General features: G+C 54.5%; 1 protein-coding gene across 4 annotated transcripts in view; it reads right to left on the reverse strand.

Moving 5' to 3' along the window:
* The window catches only part of GRAMD1B (GRAM domain containing 1B), a 662,311-nt gene that overhangs the window by 483,768 nt on the left and 160,032 nt on the right, over positions 1-18,511 (reverse strand). Inside the window, exon 1 of one of the 4 annotated variants that reach the window (XM_063943817.1) lies at positions 2,432-2,449. The exons of the other annotated variants lie outside the window; for them this stretch is intronic. The gene's annotated coding sequence lies outside the window, so the exon portion shown is untranslated. Of the gene's footprint in view, positions 1-2,431; positions 2,450-18,511 lie in introns of those variants that run through there. 4 annotated transcript variants of the gene reach the window in all.

Consider the following 18,511-nt stretch of genomic DNA (forward strand, 5'->3'; position numbering starts at 1 on the left):
TATTCTCCCTCCATGGGGGTCATGGACCCCCACGAGGGAGAAAAAGTGTTGGTATGTCGGCTGTCGGGATTCCGGCGCCGGTATACTGTGCGCCGGGATCCCGACAGTCGGCATACTGAAGACCACCCGTACTGAGGTGCTCTGTCCTATCTGTGTGGTTAGCATTATCTTCTCTTATTGCCTTGTGTAGCAGTGGGAGAAGGAAGCGTATGTGGGTATAGCATTATCCGGTGTAACACAGCCACTCACAGTTGGGCTGATGCAGCGTAGAGCGCAAGTCTGGCGCATCTCAGACGAGTCTTGTGTTTTCACTTTGTCAGTGTGGGCGGTCGGCATTCACAGACATACGTATCGGGTATACACACCCTACAGATATATCCTCCGTCACTAGAATGTGTATATCCAGCTGAAGGATAGGTCCTGCACGCTTGCTGTCACATTGGTGCTAGGGGACATAAATAGTAATGTGTGCCAATCTGCACAAGTACCGGCTTTAGGCTACGTGCCCACTGGCAGTAAGTCTGCATTTACAAACGGTTTCTAATACAAGTCGCTGCATGTAGATGGATAGGAATGAAAGATAACCAAGTACATAACTGCATGTAACAGGTGTGTGCTGCGGCACATAGGCCCAAATGTATTAAGCCTTAAAAAGTGATAAAGTGGAGACGGATAAAGAGAGATAAAGTACTAGCCAATCAGCTTCTAACTGTCATTTTTCAAACACAGCCTGTTACATGACAATTGGGAGCTGATTGGCTGGTACTTTATCACTCTTTGGGCGGGATGTATTAACATACATCGTCGCCCATCGCAGCAATGTTGATCGCGTATGTACTAGCATATGCGATCAACATCGCAATGCGGTGACGGAGGCCCCCAGCGATACCTGTAAGGTGGTCTGCGGGGGGTCTCCGTCACCTCCCTGGGCTCTTCACCTGCCGGGAACCAGCAGCAGGCTGTCCCCGATGCCTCCTCCTCCCCCCTGCAGCCGGAAGGACCTCCGCTGCGTTGCTAGGGGGAGGAGGAGATTGCCTTCCGGGACCAGGCTTCCTGGAGGAAGGTATGCCGGGGGGAGGCGTCTGCGGCGGGTTGCAGCGGCTGGAGAAAAGAAGCCCATAGGCTTCTATAGGGTATCACCATCCAAAGATGGTGATACCCTCATCGGCGAAAACGCGGCGGTCGGGTGATAGCACATACGAAAATGCAATAAAACCCCTGAAAACGGGGGTTTTATCGCATTTTCCCTTTAGTACATCCCGCCCTTTATCCGTCTCCACTTTGGGGGTCATTCCGAGTTGATCGCGGGCTGAAAATGTTCGCTGCGCAGCGATGATGCAAAAAAAACGGCACTTCTGCGCATGCGTATGCGGCGCAATGCACATGTGCGACGTACTTTCACAACGGCCGATGTAGTTTCACACAAGGTCTAGCGAAGCTTTTCAGTCGCACTGCTGGACGCAGAGTGATTGACAGGAAGAGGGCATTTCTGGGTGTCAACTGACCGTTTTCAGGGAGTGTTCGAAAAAACGCAGGCGTGCCAGGAAAAATGCAGGCGTGGCTGGGCGAACGCAGGGCGTGTTTGTGACGTCAAAACAGGAACTGAACAGTCTGAAGTCATCGCAAGCGCTGAGTAGGTCTGAAGCTACTCTGAAACTGCACAAAATTATTTTGTAGTCGCTCTGCGATCCTTTCGTTCGCACTTCTGCTAAGCTAAAATACACTCCCAGTGGGAGGCGGCATAGCGTTTGCACGGCTGCTAAAAACAGCTAGCGAGCGATCAACTAGGAATGACCCCCCTTATCACTTTTTAAGGCTTAATACATTTGCCCCATTATTCCTTGTACACGCCGGCGGATCGAACGCATGTGAGCAAAGTAACAAACTTATGTTTATCACCGCGTGAGCACACAGTAAGCGCCTGGAAGCGTTCACACGTGTGTTTCCATGTGCATTCAGCCTTATAAAGAAACCTTCCAGCTTTGTAAACACATCTAGACACATAAAAGAGATGCAGCTTGTACACTATGTGTTTAGCATGCTTCTTATATGCATATCCAGGTAGGCACTTATGTGTGATTATCGGTAGGGTAAGGGCACACACGGTAATGATGGCTTGTTTGGACAGGGCATATTGGAGGCATGTGTGCCACGTACAGGGTGGGCAGTGCCAGGATGGGGCAGTGGAACCTTTGAGGAGAGACACTGTGTGCTGGGTATATGCTGTGGGAGTTGTGCAGGAGGAGATGGCACCAGAGTGCAGTAACACGCTGGGCACAGGGACGCTCGGTGTTGGTGCAGAGGGGAGCGGAGGTCACAGCGATGAGAGACATTACTCTGCAGGACGCGGCAGAGCAGTGAGGAGATGAGGGGGTGGGCAATATGCACCTACAAGCAGAAAGCTGACTCTGACAATGCAATTCCCACTCACCTTACGCCTCCCAAACACAGGAACTTATTACACTGTCAGGGATCTCTTCCCATTCTGACAGTGTGGATGCTCGGCTCCTCTGCAGAAGCTGCTCAGCCCGGCTGAGAGCAGCCCTGCTATTGGATGATCCCAGTGACTTCACCCAGCCACATTCATCACTGTATGCTCCGTGTCCCCGGCACGGGGAATGCAGATCTCCCTCTGGCCTAGTTACACTCAAATCAATAGATGCCCGGATACGACCTACAGCAGGATGACGGGTACACAGCAGATGCCTCGGGGAACTGGAGGCGAACAGGACACGGCACCTGCTCACTGGGCCCTGACGGGCATGTTCAGCAGACGGAGTGCACTGGGCACCGCACGCTCTAGATCAGGTTTGCAGCTGAGGACTCTTACACAATACCTGTGCGCTGCTCCTGTCGTGTCACAGGCTGCGTTTGAAAAATGACAGTTAGGAGCTGATTGACTGATACTTTATCGCTCTCCAAGGCTCGGTGCATCTGCCCCTATGTCATCCCCCCTAATGTGTTCTCTTTACAGGACTCACAGCGGGCGGCAACGTCAGCACATAATGTAAATGCCGTCTCCTAATCCAGACCGTGCGTTGCTATGGAAAGCGACACTATGCCATTCAGAAGAGGAAATAAAGTGGTGGAGAGGTATATATACCGGAATATACACTTATTATGTACATTTATATGTAAACGGGTGCTTCGCCAGTGTTAGGGCATCACCCTATAAATGCCAGGTTCACACTCAGCGACAGCACCACAGTCACCGGACTTAGCCCCCAGCTGGGGATACGATTACTCGTTCCGCTATCTCGGGGAGTGGGGAGAACAAATGAAACTTAATTAAACAAACAACACACCAAAGCGCTGAATATGCAGAGTAAACAGTGCCCTTAGCTGAGCCTGTGATCTCACTTATGCCGCGCAAATGTGCCAGCCAACCCGCTCACACATGCCCACATTCCCCCAGTCTGGCCTGGCATTAACCCTTACTGCTCCCAAGGCAGCTGACAACCACTCAGCTGCTCCGACAGCCTCTTACAGATAAATAGGGGATTATTCTATCACAGCCATATTAATAAACTGACCCTACATGGTGTGAGCTGGGTGTTGTGATGTTCCCACTGCCCAGAACAAGCACGGGCGACACTGGAGGATAACATCACAGCTACAGCTCTGATGCAGACTGTCCCAACTTTCCAGAGGCAGTCCCAGGTAGGAATGGCCATCGGTGGGCTAACCATCGATGGCCACCCTCAATGAAGCCATTGGCGGTTAACCTCGATGGTATAAAATTATTCACAGGTAAACCATCGAAGGTTTCAATCCCCCAATGGTCATCCCTGTGCTATGGATTAGTAAACTGCACGCCAATCAGAGCCTGGGGGCGGGGTTTTGCAGGTCAGTTGGGGGGCGGAGCTAGACTCTACCTGGTAATAATAATAAACAGGGAGTAAGAAAAACCACCATCGTTGTGTCTCTTTCATCGATTGTGGAGAACCATTAATTACCAGGGGTCATGTGACAGCCATGCAGATTACATGGAACGCTGCAGACTCCAGTACCGCTCCCTATCGAGAGACAAAGACATATGCTGGTCCCTACACTTTATATACAGCTGCTGGTTACCCCTTAAAAAGTGACGCCAGTAGCACCAATATACAAGACCATGCATTCTCCTGTCTTTACACTGAGCTTGGCACAAGTATCTGTAACTGGATAATGGATAGATGAAGGGCCTATTCTCCGCCATATGCCGCAGTCTGGGAGAAACATTATGTTCACGGTGAAACTGAACCTGAGCATATTTATAATCCTGCCCTCAGGCAAACTTCCATACAAATATGGCTGCATCCGGTAAGCAACTCATAAATGATTCTCAGATTAATCACAGGCTAAGTGCTGCTTACTGTCTAATACAACATCATCTCATGCTACTGTCCATGTTACTTAATAAAGATGACTTATTACTGTTACGTCACGTCAGAATATGGGCGGTTCAGTAAAAACACAGAAACTACCTTTAATTCTCTCCTGTGAGACTCAATGGCTGCAGAATCTCAGGCATTACTCTAGGTGGCACCCCGCGTGTTACGTTTATCTCCTTTCCTAATGAGCCTACATGTCTGTGGGGGTCATACCGAGTTGATTTCTTGCTGCCGTTTTTCGCAGCGCAGCGATTAGGTGTCTACTGTCTCGTCATACGGGTACAAAGCGATTCGTTGGTGAGCGTTGGATTTAACAAAGAATCCATTCGCAAGGAGATTGACAGGAAGAGGGCGTTTGTGGGTGGCAACCGACCGTTTTCTGGGAGTGGTTGGAAAAATGCAGGCGTGTCCAAGCGTTCGCAGGGCGGGTGTCTGACGTCAATTCCGGTACAAAAAAGACTGAAGTGATCGCAAGGGCTGAGTAAAGGCCCATACACATTAGACGATTTCGCTCTGTGAGCGACATTGTCTAATGGTTCCCCCTCCTGGGCCGGTCGGTAGGCGGCCAACTGTACACACTGAGCGTTATCACCGCTCATATTGCTCAGTGACGTCACGCCTCCGCCAGCCCTGCATGCATGCCTTACCGACAGCGACAATCGTTGCCGACCCACGGGGCCGCGCATCGGTCGTCGCTGGCGGCACACACACTTGACGATAAAATGAGCGACGTCGCTCATTTTATCGTCAAGTTTGTGTGGACCTTAAGTCCAGAGCTACTCAGAAACTGCACAAAATGTTTTTGCAGAGCTCAGCTGCAAAGCCGTTTGCACGCTTGCGGAGCAAAAATACACTCTCCTGTGGGCGGCGACTATGGGTATGCACGGCTGCTAAAAGTAGCTAGTGAGCGATCAACTCGGAAAGAACCACTGTGACTCTGGCCTGAACCCAACTCCACATAAATAACCTTCAGTATTTACTGTATACATCACTAAATATATTGGAGGTCATTCCAAGTTGTTCGCTCGCAAGGCGATTTTAGCAGAGTTGCTCACGCTAAGCCGCCGCCTACTGGGAGTGAATCTTAGCATCTTAAAATTGCGAACGATGTATTCGCAATATTGCGATTACACACCTCGTAGCAGTTTCTGAGTAGCTCCAGACTTACTCGGCATCTGCGATCAGTTCAGTGCTTGTCGTTCCTGGTTTGACGTCACAAACACTCCCAGCGTTCGCCCAGACACTCCTCCGTTTCTCCGGCTAATCCTGCGTTTTTTCCGGAAACGGTAGCGTTTTTTCCCACACGCCCATAAAACGGCCTGTTTCCGCCCAGTAACACCCATTTCCTGTCAATCACATTACGATCGCCTGAACGATGAAAAAGCCGTGAGTAAAATTACTAAGTGCATAGCAAATTTACTTGGCGCAGTCGCAGTGCGGACCTTGCGCATGCGCATTAAGCGGAAAATCGCTGAGGTGCGAAGATTTTTACCGAGCGAACAACTCGGAATGAGGGCTATTATACCTATTTTATTCCCTTTGGTTTTTGTCAGAAGACTTTGAATTCCCAGAAAATACCATCTGTTTGCTAATTTCTGCTCACACAGCAAATGCACTCTATCCAAAAAGTGCTTTTTTTATATTACAACCTCCACCAAGACTTACTTTGTGGTCCTTGCTTTGGCATTAAACCATCCATCCAATGCAGCAAACGGCTGTATTCAGAAAAAACATCTGCACTTAAAAAATGAAATTCCTTTTGTGTGTGTGTATTTGAATGAAACACATAAAATGTGCAGGATTACTATGGTAGCCCAACAAGGAGCAACATTTAGAAGAGCAAACAACTTACAGCAGCCAAATGAGGGGACCCTTGTGACTGAATGTGGCAGGATGGAGGAGATGGAGAACTTCTAATGCTCTCTCAACAGTTTTCTGAATATTACACACATCCCGCCGGTACCCATCTCTCCTCTACTCACACATCCCCCCGAGTAACCATATCTCCTCCACTCACACATCCCCCCGAGTAACCATATCTCCTCCACTCACACATCACCCCGGGAACCCATCTCTCCTACACTCACACATCACCCCGGGAACCCATCTCTCCTACACTCACACATCCCCCCGAGTAACCATATCTCCTCCACTCACACATCCCCCCGAGTAACCATATCTCCTCCACTCACACATCCCGCCGAGTAACCATATCTCCTCCACTCACACATCACCCCGAGTAACCATATCTCCTCCACTCACACATCACCCCGAGTAACCATATCTCCTCCACTCACACATCCCGCCGAGTAACCATATCTCCTCCACTCACACATCACCCCGGGTACCCATCTCTCCTACACTCACACATCACCCCGAGTAACCATATCTCCTCCACTCACACATCCCCCCCCGTACCCATCTCTCCTCCACTCACACATCACCCCGAGTAACCATATCTCCTCCACTCACACATCACCCCGAGTAACCATATCTCCTCCACTCACACATCCCCCCGAGTAACCATATCTCCTCCACTCACACATCACGCCGAGTAACCATATCTCCTCCACTCACACATCCCCCCGAGTAACCATATCTCCTCCACTCACACATCACCCCGAGTAACCATATCTCCTCCACTCACACATCACCCCGAGTAACCATATCTCCTCCACTCACACATCCCGCCGAGTAACCATATCTCCTCCACTCACACATCACCCCGGGTACCCATCTCTCCTACACTCACACATCACCCCGAGTAACCATATCTCCTCCACTCACACATCCCCCCCCCGTACCCATCTCTCCTCCACTCACACATCACCCCGAGTAACCATATCTCCTCCACTCACACATCACCCCGAGTAACCATATCTCCTCCACTCACACATCACCCCGAGTAACCATATCTCCTCCACTCACACATCACCCCGGGAACCCATCTCTCCTACACTCACACATCACCCCGGGAACCCATCTCTCCTACACTCACACATCCCCCCAGGTACCCATCTCTCCTCCACTCACACATCACCCCGGGAACCCATCTCTCCTACACTCACACATCACCCCGGGAACCCATCTCTCCTACACTCACACATCCCCCCAGGTACCCATCTCTCCTCCACTCACACATCCCACCGAGTAACCATATCTCCTCCACTCACACATCACCCCGGGTACCCATCTCTCCTACACTCACACATCCCCCAAGGTACCCATCTCTCCTCCACTCACACATCTCACCGAGTAACCATATCTCCTCCACTCACACATCACCCCGAGTAACCATATCTCCTCCACTCACACATCCCGCCGAGTAACCATCTCTCCTCCACTCACTCATCCCCCCCCCGTACCCATATCTCCTCCACTCAAACATCACCCCGGGTACCCATCTCTCCTCCACTCACACATCCCCCTGGTACCCATCTCTCCTCCACTCACACATCCCCCCGAGTAACCATATCTCCTCCACTCACACATCCCCACCCCGTACCCATCTCTCCTACACTCACATATCCCCCCGGGTACCCATCTCTCCTACACTCACTCAACCCCCCCCCCCCCATACCCATCTCTCCTCCACTTACTCATCCCCCAATACCCATCTCTCCTCCACTCACACATCCCGCCGGTACCCATCTCTCCTCCACTCACACATCCCCCGGGGTACCCATCTCAACTCCACTCACACATCCCCCCGAGTAACCATCTCTCCTCTACTCACACATCACCCCTAATACCCATCTCTACTCCACTCACATATCCTGCCGGTACACATCTCTCCTCCACTCACTCATCCCCCGGTACCCATCTCTCCTCCACTCACACATCCCCCGGGTACCCATCTCTCCTCCACTCACATATCCTGCCGGTACACATCTCTCCTCTACTCACACATCCCCCCGAATAACCATATCTCCTCCACTCACACATCACCCCGGGTACCCATCTCTACTCCACTCACACATCACCCCGGGTACCCATCTCTCCTCAACTCACTCATCCCCCCCCCCCCGTACCCATCTCTCCTAAACTCACATATCCCCCCAAGTAACCATCTCTCCTCCACTCACACATCCCCACCCCGTACCCATCTCTCCTACACTCGCATATCCCCCCGGTTACCCATCTCTCCTCAACTCATTCATCCCCCCCCCCGTACCCATCTCTCCTCCACTCACACATCCCGCCGGTACCCATCTCTCCTCCACTCACACATCCCCCGGGTACCCATCTCTACTCCACTCACACATCACCCCGGGTACCCATCTCTACTCCACTCACACATCCTCCCCAGTACCCATCTCTCCTCCACTCACACATCCCCCCGGTACCCATCTCTCCTCTACTCACACATCCCCCCCGAGTAACCATATCTCCTCCACTCACACATCCCCCCGGGTACCCATCTCTCCTCCACTCACACATCCCCCCGAGTAACCATATCTCCTCCACTCACTCATCCCCCCCCCCCCGTACCCATCTCTCCTCCACTCACACATCCCCCCCGAGTAACCATATCTCCTCCACTCACACATCACCCCGGGTACCCATCTCTCCTCCACTCACACATCCCCCCCCTCCATCTCTCCTCCACTCACACATCCCGCCGGTACCCATCTCTCCTCCACTCACACATCCCCCTGGTACCCATCTCTCCTCTACTCACACAGCCCCCTGGTACCCATCTCTCCTCCACTCACACATCCCGCCGGTACCCATCTCTCCTCCACTCGCACATCCCCCTGGTACCCATCTCTCCTCCACTCACACATCCCCCCGAGTAACCATATCTCCTCCACTCACTCATCCCCCCCCCCCGTACCCATCTCTCCTCCACTCACTCACCCCCCCCCCCCCCCCGTACCCATCTCTCCTCCACTCACACATCCCGCCGGTACCCATCTCTCCTTCACTCACACATCCCCCCGAGTAACCATCTCTCCTCCACTCACACATCCCCACCCCGGTACCCATCTCTCCTACACTCACATATCCCCCCGGGTACCCATCTCTCCTCAACTCACTCATCCCCCCCCCTGTACCCATCTCTCCTCCACTCACACATCCCGCCGGTACCCATCTCTCCTCCACTCACACATCCTCCGGGTACCCATCTCTACTCCACTCACACATCACCCCGGGTACCCATCTCTACTCCACTCACACATCCTCCCCAGTACCCATCTCTCCTCCACTCACACATCCCCCCGGTACCCATCTCTCCTCTACTCACACATCCATCCGAGTAACCATATCTCCTCCACTCACACATCCCCCCGGGTACCCATCTCTCCTCCACTCACACATCCCCCCCGAGTAACCATATCTCCTCCATTCACTCATCCCCCCCCCCCGTACCCATCTCTCCTCCACTCACACATCACCCCGGGTACCCATCTCTCCTCCACTCACACATCCCCCCCGAGTAACCATATCTCCTCCATTCACTCATCCCCCCCCCCGTACCCATCTCTCCTCCACTCACACATCACCCCGGGTACCCATCTCTCCTCCACTCACACATCCCCCCCTCCATCTCTCCTCCACTCACACATCCCGCCGGTACCCATCTCTCCTCTACTCACACATCCCCCTGGTACCCATCTCTCCTCTACTCACACAACCCCCTGGTACCCATCTCTCCTCCACTCACACATCCCGCCGGTACCCATCTCTCCTCCACTCGCACATCCCCCTGGTACCCATCTCTCCTCCACTCACACATCCCCCCGAGTAACCATATCTCCTCCACTCACTCATCCCCCCCCCCGTACCCATCTCTCCTCCACTCACACATCCCCCCCGAGTAACCATATCTCCTCCACTCACTCATCCCCCCCCCCGTACCCATCTCTCCTCCACTCACACATCCCGCCGATACCCATCTCTCCTTCACTCACACATCCCCCCGAGTAACCATCTCTCCTCCACTCACACATCCCCACCCCGTACCCATCTCTCCTACACTCACTCATCCCCCCGGTACCCATCTCTTATTCATTCAAACATCCCCCCCCAGTACTCATCTCTCCTACACTTACAAATCCCCCCCGGTACCCATCTCTCCTTCACTCACTCATCCCGCCGGTACCCATCTCTCCTCCACTCACATATCCCCCCGGGTACCCATCTCTCCTCCACTCACATATCCCCCCGGGTACCCATCTCTCCTCCACTCACTCACCCCCCCCCCCCCCCCGTACCTATCTCTCCTCCACTCACACATCCCGCCGGTACCCATCTCTCCTCCACTTACACATCCACCGGGGTACCCATCTCTACTCCACTCACACATCCCCCCGAGTAACCATCTATACTCTACTCACACATCCCCCCGAGTAACCATATCTCCTCCACTCACACATCACCCCGAATACCCATCTCTCCTCCACTCACACATCCCCCTGGGTACCCATCTCTACTCCACTCACGCATACCCCTGTGTACCCATCTCTCCTCCACTCACATATCCCGCCGGTACCCATCTCTCCTCTACTCACACATCCCCCCGAGTAACCATATCTCCTCCACTCACACATCACCCCGGGTACCCATCTCTACTCCACTCACATATCACCCCGGGTACCCATCTCTACTCCACTCACACATCCTCCCCAGTACCCATCTCTCCTCCACTCACACATCCCCCCGGTACCCATCTCTCCTCTACTCACACATCCCCCGAGAAACCATATCTCCTCCACTCACACATCACCCCGGGTACCCATCTCTCCTCCACTCACATATCCCACGGGTACCCATCTCTCCTCCACTAACTCATCCCCCAATACCCATCTCTCCTCCACTCACACATCCCGCCGGTACCCATCTCTCCTCCACTCGCACATCCCCCAGGGTACCCATCTCTCCTCTACTCACACATCCCCCCGAGTAACCATATCTCCACCACTCACACATCACCCCGAATACCCATCTCTCCTCCACTCACACATCCCCCTGGGTACCCATCTCTACTCCACTCACACATACCCCTGTGTACCCATCTCTACTCAATTCACAAATCCCCACCCCGTACCCATCTCCCCTCCACTCACATATCCCCCCAGGTACCCATCTCTCCTCCACTCACTCATCCTCCCCGGTACCCATCTCTCCTCCACTCACTCATCCCCCCCCCCCGTACCCATCTCTCCTCCACTCACATATAACCCCAGGTACCCATCTCTCCTCCACTCACACATCCCCCAATACCCATCTCTCCTCCACTCACACATCCCGCCGGTACCCATCTCTCCTCCACTCACACATCCCCCGGGGTACCCATCTCTACTCCACTCACACATCCCCCCGAGTAACCATCTCTCCTCTACTCACACATCCCCCCGAGTAACCATATCTCCTCCACTCACACATCACCCCGAATACCCATCTCTCCTCCACTCACACATCCCACTGGGTACCCATCTCTACTCCATTCACACATACCCCTGTGTACCCATCTCTCCTCCACTCACAAATCCCCACCCCGTACCCATCTCTCCTCCACTCACACATCCCCCGGGTACCCATCTCTCCTCCACTCACATATCCTGCCGGTACACATCTCTCCTCTACTCACACCCCCCCCCCCCCCCCGAGTAACCATATCTCCTCCACTCACACATCACCCCGGGTACCCATCTCTACTCCACTCACACATCACCCCGGGTACCCATCTCTACTCCACTCACACATGCTCCCCAGTACCCATCTCTCCTCCACTCACACATCCCCCCGGTACCCATCTCTCCTCTACTCACACATCCCCCCGAATAACCATATCTCCTCCACTCAAACATCACCCCGGGTACCCATCTCTCCTCCACTCTCACATCACCCCGGGTACCCATCTCTCCTCCACTCACACATCCCCCCAAGTAACCATATCTCCTCCACTCACACATCCCCCCCATCTCTCCTCCACTCACACATCCCGCCGGTACCCATCTCTCCTCCACTCACACATCCCCCTGGTACCCATCTCTCATCTACTCACACATCCCCCTGGTACCCATCTCTCCTACACTCACACATCCCCACCCCGTACCCATCTCTCCTCCACTCACATATCCCCCCGGGTACTCATCTCTCCTCAACTCACTCATCCCCCAATACCCATCTCTCCTCCACTCACACATCCCGCCGGTACCCATCTCTCCTCCACTCACACATCCCCCGGGGTACCGATCTCTACTCCACTCACACATCCCCCCGAGTAACCATCTCTCCTCTACTCACACATCACCCCGAATACCCATCTCTACTCCACTCACAAATCCCCACCCCGTACCCATCTCTCCTCCACTCACTCATCCCCCCGGTACCCATCTCTTATTCATTCAAACATCCCCACCAGTACTCATCTCTCCTACACTTACAAATCCCCCCCGGTACCCATCTCTCCTTCACTCACTCATCCCGCCGGTAACCATCTCTCCTCCACTCACATAGTCCCCCGGGTACCCATCTCTCCTCCACTCACATATCCCCCCGAGTACCCATCTCTCCTCCACTCACTTATCCCCCCGGGTAAACACCTCTCCTCCACTCACTCATCCCCCCCGGTACCCATCTCTCCTCCACTCACTCATCCCCCGGTACCCATCTCTCCTCCACTCACACATCCCCCGGGTACCCATCTCTCCTCCACTCACATATCCCGCCGGTACCCATCTCTCCTCTACTCACACATCCCCCCGAGTAACCATATCTCCTCCACTCACACATCACCCCGGGTACCCATCTCTACTCCACTCACACATCCTCCCCAGTACCCATCTCTCCTCCACTCACACATCCCCCCGGTACCCATCTCTCCTCTACTCACACATCCCCACCCCTTACCCATCTCTCCTACACTCACATATCCCCCCGGGTACCCATCTCTCCTCCACTCACTCATCCCCCCCCCCCCCATACCCATCTCTCCTCCACTCACATATAACCCCGGGTACCCATCTCTCCTCCACTCACTCATCCCCCAATACCCATCTCTCCTCCACTCACACATCCCGCCGGTACCCATCTCTCCTCCACTCACACATACCCCCGAGTAACCATCTCTCCTCTACTCACACATCCCCCCGAGTAACCATATCTCCTCCACTCACACATCACCCCGAAAACCCATCTCTCCTCCACTCACACATCCCCCTGGGTACCCATCTCTACTCCACTCACACATACCCCTGTGTACCATCTCTACTCCACTCACAAATCCCCACCCCGTACCCACCTCTCCTCCACTCACTCATCCCCCCGGTATTCATTCAAACATCCCCCCCAGTACTCATCTCTCCTACACTTACAAATCCCCCCCGGTACCCATCTCTCCTTCACTCACTCATCCCGCCGGTACCCATCTCTCCTCCACTCACATATCCCCCCCCGTACCCATCTCTCCTCCACTCACATATCCCCCCGGGTACCCATCTCTCCTCCACTCACTCATCCCCCTGTGTACCCATCTCTACTCCACTCACAAATCCCCACCCCGTACCCATCTCTCCTCCACTCACTCATCTCCCCGGTATTCATCTTTTATTCATTCAAACATCCCCCCCAGTACTCATCTCTCCTACACTCACTCATCCCGCCGGTACCCATCTCTCCTCCACTCACATATCCCCCCCCGTACCCATCTCTCCTCCACTCACATATCCCCCCGGGTACCCATCTCTCCTCCACTCACTCATCCCCCCCGGTACCCATCTCTCCTCCACTCACTCATCCCCCGGTACCCATCTCTCCTCCACTCACACATCCCCCGGGTACCCATCTCTCCTCCACTCACATATCCTGCCGGTACACATATCTCCTCCACTCACACATCACCCCGGGTACCCATCTCTACTCCACTCACACATCACCCCGGGTACCCATCTCTACTCCACTCACACATCCTCCCCAGTACCCATCTCTCCTCCACTCACACATCCCCCCCGAGTAACCATATCTCCTCCACTCACTCATCCCCCCCCCCCGTACCCATCTCTCCTCCACTCACACATCACCCCGGGTACCCATCTCTCCTCCACTCACACATCCCCCCCCCATCTCTCCTCCACTCACACATCCCGCCGGTACCCATCTTTCCTCCACTCACACATTCCCCCGGGTACCCATCTCTCCTCTACTCACACATCCCCCTGGTACCCATCTCTCCTCCACTCACACATCCCGCCGGTACCCATCTCTCCTCCACTCACACATCCCCCAGGGTACCCATCTCTCCTCTACTCACACATCACCCCGGGTACCCATCTCGACATCACTCACACATCACCCCGGGTACCCATCTCTACTCCACTCACACAGCCTCCCCAGTACCCATCTCTCCTCCACTCACACATCCCCCCGGTACCCATCTCTCCTCTACTCACACATCCCCACCCCGTACCCATCTCTCCTACACTCACATATCCCCCCGGGTACCCATCTCTCCTCCACTCACTCATCCCCCCCCCCCCGTACCCATCTCTCCTCCACTCACATATAACCCCAGGTACCCATCTCTCCTCCACTCACTCATCCCCCAATACCCATCTATCCTCCACTCACACATCCCGCCGGTACCCATCTCTCCTCCACTCACACATCCCCCGGGGTACCCATCTCAACTCCACTCACACATCCCCCCGAGTAACCATCTCTCCTCTACTCACACATCCCCCCCGAGTAACCATATCTCCTCCACTCACACATCACCCCGAATACCCATCTCTCCTCCACTCACACATCCCCCTGGGTACCCATCTCTACTCCACTCACACATACCCCTGTGTACCCATCTCTACTCCTCTCACAAATCCCCACCCCGTACCCATCTCTCCTCCACTCACTCATCCCCCCGGTATTCATCTCTTATTGATTCAAACATCCCCCTCTGTACTCATCTCTCCTACACTTACAAATCCCCCCCGGTACCCATCTCTCCTTCACTCACTCATCCCGCCGGTACCCATCTCTCCTCCACTCACATATCCCCCCGGGTACCCATCTCTCCTCCACTCACATATCCCCCCGGGTACCCATCTCTCCTCCACTCACTCATCCCCCGGTACCCATCTCTCCTCCACTCACACATCCCCCGGGTTTCCATCTCTCCTCCACTCACATATCCTGCCGGTACACATCTCTCCTCTACTCACACCCCCCCCCCCGAGTAACCATATCTCCTCCACTCACATCACCCCGGGTACCCATCTCTACTCCACTCACACATCACCCCGGGTACCCATCTCTACTCCACTCACACATCCTCCCCAGTACCCATCTCTCCTCCACTCACACATCCCCCCGGTACCCATCTTTCCTCTACTCACACATCCCCCCGAGTAACCATATCTCCTCCACTCAAACATCACCCCGGGTACCCATCTCTCCTCCACTTACACATCCCCCCAAGTAACCATATCTCCTCCACTCACACATCCCCCCCCCCGCATCTCTCCTCCACTCACACATCCCGCCGGTACCCATCTCTCCTCCACTCACACATCCCCCTGATACCCATCTCTCCTCTACTCACACATCCCCACCCCGTACCCATCTCTCCTACACTCACATATCCCCCCGGGTACCCATCTCTCCTCCACTCACTCATCCCCCCCCCCCCGTACCCATCTCTCCTCCACTCACATATCCTCCCGGGTACTCATCTCTCCTCCACTCACTCATCCCCCAATACCCATCTCTCCTCCACTCACACATCCCGCCGGTACCCATCTCTCCTCCACTCACACATCCCCCGGGGTACCCATCTCTACTCCACTCACACATTCCCCCGAGTAACCATCTCTCCTCTACTCACACATCACCCCGAATACCCATCTCTACTCCACTCACACATCCCCCCGAGGTACCATCTCTCCTCTACTCACACATCCCCCCGAGTAACCATATCTCCTCCACTCACACATCACCCCGAATACCCATCTCTCCTCCACTCACACATCCCCCTGGGTACCCATCTCTACTCCATTCACAAATCCCCACCCCGTACCCATCTCTCCTCCACTCACTCATCCCCCCGGTACCCATCTCTTATTCATTCAAACATCCCCCCCCCCAGTACTCATCTCTCCTACACTTACATATCCCCCCCGGTACCCATCTCTCCTTCACTCACTCATCCCGCCGGTACCCATCTCTCCTCCACTCACATATCCCCCCGGGTACCCATCTCTCCTCCACTCACATATCCCCCCAGGTACCCATCTCTCCTCCACTCACTCATCCCCCCCGGTACCCATCTCTCCTCCACTCACTCATCCCCCGGTACCCATCTCTCCTCCACTCACACATCCCCCGGGTACCCATCTCTCCTCCACTCACATATCCCACCGGTACCCATCTCTCCTCTACTCACACATCCCCCCGAGTAACCATATCTCCTCCACTCACACATCACCCCGGGTACCCATCTCTACTTCACTCACACATCCCCCCGAGTAACCATATCTCCTCCACTCACACATCACCCCGGGTACCCATCTCTACTTCACTCACACATCACCCCGGGTACCCATCTCTACTTCACTCACACATCACCCCGGGTACCCATCTCTACTCCACTCACACATCCTCCCCAGTACCCATCTCTCCTCCACTCACACATCCCCCCGGTACCCATCTCTCCTCTACTCACTCATCCCCACCCCGTTCCCATCTCTCCTACACTCACATATCCCCCCGGGTACCCATCTCTCCTCCACTCACTCATCCCCCCCCCCCCCGTACCCATCTCTCCTCCACTCACATATAACCCCGGGTACCAATCTCTCCTCCACTCACTCATCCCCCAATACCCATCTCTCCTCCACTCACACATCCCGCCGGTACCCATCTCTCCTCCACTCACACATCCCCCGGGGTACCCATCACTACTCCACTCACACATCCCCCCATGTAACCACTCTCCTCTACTCACACATCCCCCCGAGTAACCATATCTCCTCCACTCACACATCACCCCGAATACCCATCTCTCCTCCACTCACACATCCCCCTGGGTACCCATCTCTACTCCACTCACACATACCCCTGTGTACCCATCTCTACTCCACTCACAAATCCCCACCCCGTACCCATCTCTCCTCCACTCACTCATCCCCCCGGTATTCATCTCTTAGTCATTTAAACATCCCCCCCAGTACTCATCTCTCCTACACTTACAAATCCCCCCCGGTACCCATCTCTCCTTCACTCACTCATCCCGCCGGTACCCATCTCTCCTCCACTCACATATCCCCCCCGTACCCATCTCTCCTCCACTCACATATCCCCCCGGGTACCCATCTCTCCTCCACTCACTCATCCCCCCCGGTACCCATCTCTACTCCACTCACTCATCCCCCGGTACCCATCTCTCCTCCACTCACACAAACACCGGGTACCCATCTCTCCTCCACTCACATATCCTGCCGGTACACATCTCTCCTCTACTCACACATCCCCCCAAGTAACGATATCTCCTCCACTCACACATCACCCCGGGTACCCATCTCTACTCCACTCACACATCCTCCCCAGTACCCATCTCTCCTCTACTCACACATCCCCCCGAGTAACCATATCTCCTCCACTCACACATCACCCCGGGTACCCATCTCTCCTCCACTCACGCATCCCCCCGAGTAACCATATCTCCTCCACTCACTCATCCCCCCCCCCCCCCGTACCCATCTCTCCTCCACTCACACATCCCCCCAAGTAACCATATCTCCTCCATTCACACATCCCCCCCCCCATCTCTCCTCCACTCACACATCCCGCCGGTACCCATCTCTCCTCCACTCACACATCCCCCTGGTACCCATCTCTCCTCTACTCACACATCCCGCCGGTACCCATCTCTCCTCCACTCGCACATCCCCCTGGTACCCATCTCTCCTCCACTCACACATCCTCCTGGGTACCCATATCTCCTCCACTCACTCATCCCCCCCCGTACCCATCTCTCCTCCACTCACACAACCCGCCGGTACCCATCTCTCCTCCACTCACACATCCCCCCGAGTAACCATCTCTCCTCCACTCACACATCCCCACCCCGTAACCATCTCTCCTACACTCACATATTCCCCCGGGTACCCATCTCTCCTCCACTCACTCATCCCCCC

Source organism: Pseudophryne corroboree, chromosome 10, assembly GCF_028390025.1.
Source record: "Pseudophryne corroboree isolate aPseCor3 chromosome 10, aPseCor3.hap2, whole genome shotgun sequence".
Classification (NCBI taxonomy): Eukaryota; Metazoa; Chordata; class Amphibia; order Anura; family Myobatrachidae; genus Pseudophryne; species Pseudophryne corroboree.